This window comes from Argiope bruennichi, chromosome 10 (assembly GCF_947563725.1).
Source record: "Argiope bruennichi chromosome 10, qqArgBrue1.1, whole genome shotgun sequence".
In the NCBI taxonomy this organism is placed as follows: domain Eukaryota; kingdom Metazoa; phylum Arthropoda; class Arachnida; order Araneae; family Araneidae; genus Argiope; species Argiope bruennichi.
Window position 1 is genome coordinate 44,060,396 of NC_079160.1, and position 5,904 is coordinate 44,066,299.

A 5,904-nucleotide genomic window follows, 5' to 3' on the forward strand; every position below is an offset into this window, starting at 1 on the left:
TATTTTAAAACTCAAATGTATTTAAGTGCATTTTTTGTTTCCATTGGTTAGTCGGCTGTTTGATCTTTAAATTTTTAGTATTAATTTGTTAGAATCATAAAATCTTATTTGAAAGCATCAATTCTAAAAGTTGGTGTTTATATCGTTTATTTTAATCAAGGAAGAACTATTGATGATGAAAACTGGACAACTCATTGTTTCTAATGTGGATGAAACAAAAAATTTATTATAATAACATCTGATTGTTGAAAAACTTGTTGCAAATAATTCGCATAGTAAATATGCAAACATAAATAAGCAAATGCATAGAAAGAAAACTTTTATAGTTTACATAAACTAAGCTGGATGTTAGGAATTTATTTGAATTGTTAATTGCAGATTATTTTAAAGACCGTTAAAGTTTCAGATAGTGATTGTAAACATTTGAAAATTTTTTGGCAAATACTTCGAGGTTTTATACTTGTGAAGTTTATCATAAGATAGATATTTTAGAATGTATAGTAATTTGTCTAGAAGTTAAAAAATATTAACAGCGGTTAAGTTCAAATAATATTTCAGTATACATTCGTCCAAAAACCTCTAATCCTAATTTTCAAAATCTTTATAATTTATGCAGGTAAATTAAAATATATTGCCATTTTTTGCTTCCGTTCACAAATATATATTGCTTTTTAAAAATTAGTCTTAATATTTTTTCCCCTCGTTTTAAATCGTTTTCGCGCAGAAATGTCCGATTGGCTCGGCCGGCCAGTCAATCGGATATTCCCTTAATTAAAAAAATTGATCATCATGCCTGATCAGCATGATGACCAATTAAACGTGTAAGATAAATGTTTATGGATAATTTTTGAAGAATGAAATATTGTTACATTTCTAAAAAAAAAATGTTTTAAATGCAAAGAATGGCAATGGCACACACACATTTTTAGTTATCTTTATTAAATCCTAATCGTATGCCAGTTCTAAAACATGTGAAATTTGCAAGAACTTTTATTGAATTTACATAATTTTTTTTAATTTCTTTTGGAAAATATTCTTAAATTTAAAAAAAATCACTTGAGTTTTAGTTTCACTATCATCATAGAAATTTAAAAAAAAATTGTTCGTTCGTTCTTGACTATTTTCAATCAATGTTTCTTTTTGGAAATATTTCATTATCGTTTGCATTAAGTAAAACAATAAAATCAGACTTTCTAATCATATTTGCCCTCTGAATACATCTCTACATTTTCATCTGCTTTTATCAAATTTGTTTCATATTTGTAAAGATTAAATTTTGGAATTGATTTTTTTTCTTCCTTTTTATCATGCGTTATAATATTGAATTTTGTGTATTTGATCATGCACGGTCAAATGAATTGGTCTTAAACTATTTTAATACTGCCTAATTATCAATTAATTGTAATTTTTTTTTTCATATTAGCCGTGCTACTTTGTATTTAAGTTTTTAAAGATTAATTCATATTTAATAATGAATTATATATTAAAATGTTCACTCTAGAACTTTTTAAAATGAGTTTTTAAGCCTTTTAATAAGTGTTTAAAATTGATGAATATTGCATACTTACAAAGATGTAATTCTGTTGATTTTTTTTTTTTTTTCACTGTTGAATTTTTTTATTGTATACTTGTGCATTTTTGCTGTCAATGCACTATTTTAATACTTGTAATTAAATTAATCGATCAATTTATATTTTGATTGCTTATTAATGACTTTAATAGATTATTTTTCGAGAAATTTTTGATTTCAATATCCTTTAAATATAAAGTTCATTAATGAAGAATAAAAGGTAAAAAAATTTTTTAATTTCAGTACATTAATAAGCGTTTCTAAAATTTATTTTGCAACATTTTACTCTGAATAGAATTAAAAAAATTTTTTATTAATAATGCTGTAACTTTACAATATGTTAATAAATCTGTTTGTTACACTTGAAAATGAATTTTTCCTGTCAGTTTTTTCCTGTTCCAGTTTGTTAAATTTTATGAAATTGTAAACTTCATAGTTTATGCCACATAAATAGCAGATGCTTATAATTATAGTTCGCTGGAATTTTGCAATTTATACAAATTGAAATGTCCAGGCCTCTAACTGTATTAAAGTAATATCAAGAGGAATGAAAACTTTCATAATGAATCCCTGTCAATTTTTGTAGTATTTTCTTAGCTATAACTACATGCTGATTTTATATAAATTTGCTTGGTAATTTCCTTAAACTGCTGTCGTTTCATTGTTAAATCTTTTTGTTACAAAAATTATGGATTAATTTAGCATTTACTTATTACTATACTACTGAACAAATTTAATTAATATTTGAAAAAAATGTATTAACATCAAGTGTCATCCACTACAAATTTAAAAAAATGTATTTGAACGTGAGTGGATAATTACGAAATATTTTATTAACGACAGAAAATTTGAACAAGATATATAATATATAGGGAGAGTGTGAGCTAACAGTAGGAATTGAAAAATATAGTCCACTTCATTTTATCGAGCTGGAGACAGCTATTAATTACTTTCAGAACAAAATTGATTCGTTGCTTAGACTTACTTATGAGGAAGGACATCCTGGCGAAGTGGCTTTTTTTTCAATTTCTAGCTTTAGGATGTTTCCAAATGTTCTATACTTTCTGCCAATTTTTATCTGAAATTAATAATAGGAAAAGGATTCTGTTCTGTTTTTACTTTCTTAAATAAATTTCTCTTAAATCGATACAGAAAAAATAACGACTAAAAGTTTTTTAACGTGTGAATTTCAGCAGGCGAGGAAACAACGTATAACTGAAACTTTGCGCCTTTTGCGGCGTACGAATGACTTTCTTTTTCATTACAATGATTATTAATTCGGGATTGTGGCGAAACAATGTTTAAACCGCATTTCCATCAATCATATAAAAGTGGCTTTACTGTATATCTATAGTTCTTGTCTTTCAACTCAATTAACCTATTCACAGCTCTCTTGTAATTAAATTGTTGCATTCCGCAATAAGATTAATATTTTTTGGCATTTGTCTTAATTATGAATTTTTTTTTTAATAACTGAAGATTTTTAAAACTTAGTTCTGTGGAGCTCAAATGATAAAACGTGCAGAATTCTTCGAAAACCTTGTTGATCGTTATAGGTGAATTATATCAATTAGTTAATAACATATGTGCAACTATAATAAAGATTAATATGTATATGATACACTGTTAGATCTAAGGCTCCCAAATTTGGCATACAGATACAATGGAAATTGGAAATATTTAAGAGAAATTTTTGAAACTTCTATTAGAATTTTTATCAATGAAAAACTAAGAAAGTTTAGCATTTATCGAAGATAATTCTCGAAACTATTATTGCTCAAACGATTTTTATAATCTTAAAACTAACGTATTTTTTAATTGTATTAATTTAATAGTCGTGTGTGTAAATTTAGATTTTTCATATTTTCAGCAATAGAAACAAACAATACAACTATTGTATTGTTTCACAAAAATTCAAACCATTTTAATTGTTTCATCAAATATTGAATCGCATCAGTTTCAATTATTTGGTTGAAAGCTAAGCGAGTTCGCAAATTGTACAGACTAAGTCTATGGCAAAGGATACCGACGTGCTCTGATTGGTTTAAGCCTTGGCATCTTTTTGGCAATGTTTTGCACTCATAAGAGTGTAGTTTTCACTTATTTGGCTCAAACTTTGTAGCTTTCATTAGTTTTATGTCCGATGCGAGTGAATATCAACACGACCTAATTTTTATTAATGTAATTGTGTTCTCTAAATATTACTAGTAATACTACTAATACTAATAAATAATAATAAATATTACTAATAATACAAGTAACTAATGTTGTTTATGCACAGAAGTATAAAAACAAAATGAAAATAATTACTCAATATATGATGCAGCAATTAAATAATTCTTATTTTTCTATGATTTTCGTGCCTTTATTAGATAATTTATGCAGTCATTGAAACTTGTAGATGAACGTTTGTTACTTTCCCATCAACTACATATAGGGCGATGATTACTTAATGCCCAAAACGTATAAATATGTCAGCTTTAACGGAATATGTGATTCCATAGCTAATTTTTTTATTTATATCAAAACAATATTAAAAAGAAACACACAAAATATTTTTAGTAAATTGTAATTTTTATATTTTCTGAATTTAGATTTAAGGTTTTGATCTGCTCTGCTGTATATGTGTTCTAGATTAATATTGCATGTAAGCCGTAAAAAATAGGGGGGGGAGGATAAATTCACAAATTTTTATTTTTATAAAAATATATTTCGGTATGGCATTTTTTTGGCAAAACATTGCCAAAAAGATGCCAAGGCTTAAACCAATCAGAGTACGTCGGTATCCTTTGCCATAGACTTAGTCTGTACAATTTGCGAACTCGCGAAAGCTGAGGGGAAAAAATGTTTAATATCTGTATAGTTTATATTGCGAATTTAACAGTGAAGTTACAGCATCATGAAAGTAAAAAGATAGAATCGGACAATTACGTTTTTAAGCGCCTGGAAGTCATGAGACACGATTGTTTCAGGATAGTCCAAATACAAAATAAACGGAATAAATGTAAGATTATTAAACTCACCCGGTTTTAATTTCTGTCATCTTTAGATGTTTAAAACTTTTATTTTGCGAGAGAATAATGTATATGAAGCCATGTATAGGAGGTTTAATTGAAACTAAATATAACCAATATTCCTAATCAATCAATTGGTCGACAAATGAAGCTAGTTAAAAATGCAAATTGAAGCTACTGATTGGCAGCATAATAATTCATGAAATAAATCTGCTGATGTAACATGTTTGTTAATATATTGTTACGAATCTGTAGTGCTGCTTCCCAGCATAGTTGGTTCCACCATCGGAAAGAATGTTTTACAGTCATCTGTATTGGACGGAGTCAGTGTATCGCGTCAGAGGTCCCGGAGCTTGGCGACAAACTTGGCGACCATTTGGGGACTTTGGCGCCAAAATAGATTATACCCGAAACATCGAATTTTCTCGACCCCTTCCATTAGGAACCGAGATACGCCTTGAATGTTCCTGATTGGTTGAGAGGCTCCTAGCCCCGCCTCCTGAGACCTATAAAAGGAGCTGCAGCTGCCGGAGAGTCGTCGTGAACCAGATCGGAGAGAGTAGTCGTGAATTGAGGTGCCGTAGTCGGAAGCGACAGAGTAGAGTAGTCGGGATCGATGGTAAAGAACTGGCCTTCCAGAGATAAGCGGAGCAGAGACGGAGTCAAGCTAGTGCTGAACTAAGCTGTGCGCTACTGTCTGCAGTAGAGACTGTTGTATGCTGCACGTCTCGGCTGAAGATAATCGTCTTCTGTGTTGTATATAGCTGTCGTCTTTGTGCTGTCCTGTGTGTCTTCGTGTAAATAAACGTCGTTGTTTTATTTTCTACTGCCGCCTGCTGATTGAGCGTTCTCCACACCATATAACTCCCACTATCCAAACGAACCCCCGGGAAATTTTGTAACAATATTATCACATAGTGTCAAGTCCTTGTCTTGAATTTAGTGGAAATTGAAACAGCAAAAAGATGTCTAGCTTCAATTTCATTTTCCAGTTTGCTCCAGAATTAAGCAACTTTTGTGAGAATTTTATATTCGTTAGTTAAAAAAAATTGCCAAAATAACATAATTTCAATATGTTATGCTTATTAATAACTCGCAAAATATTAAGCAAACATAAATTTGTATTTTCATCTTACTTTTCCAATTATATATATAACGTATTCAAATTGTTATTCGTAATACACATATATGAAAATTTTACATTAGGAATTGATTAATTTAATTTATTAATGGTTATTTAATATATTTGTAATAAATAACTTTTAGACATTACTGTAGTTATTGCTGTTTGCTGTTGTTTGACTTCAAATACTTATTATT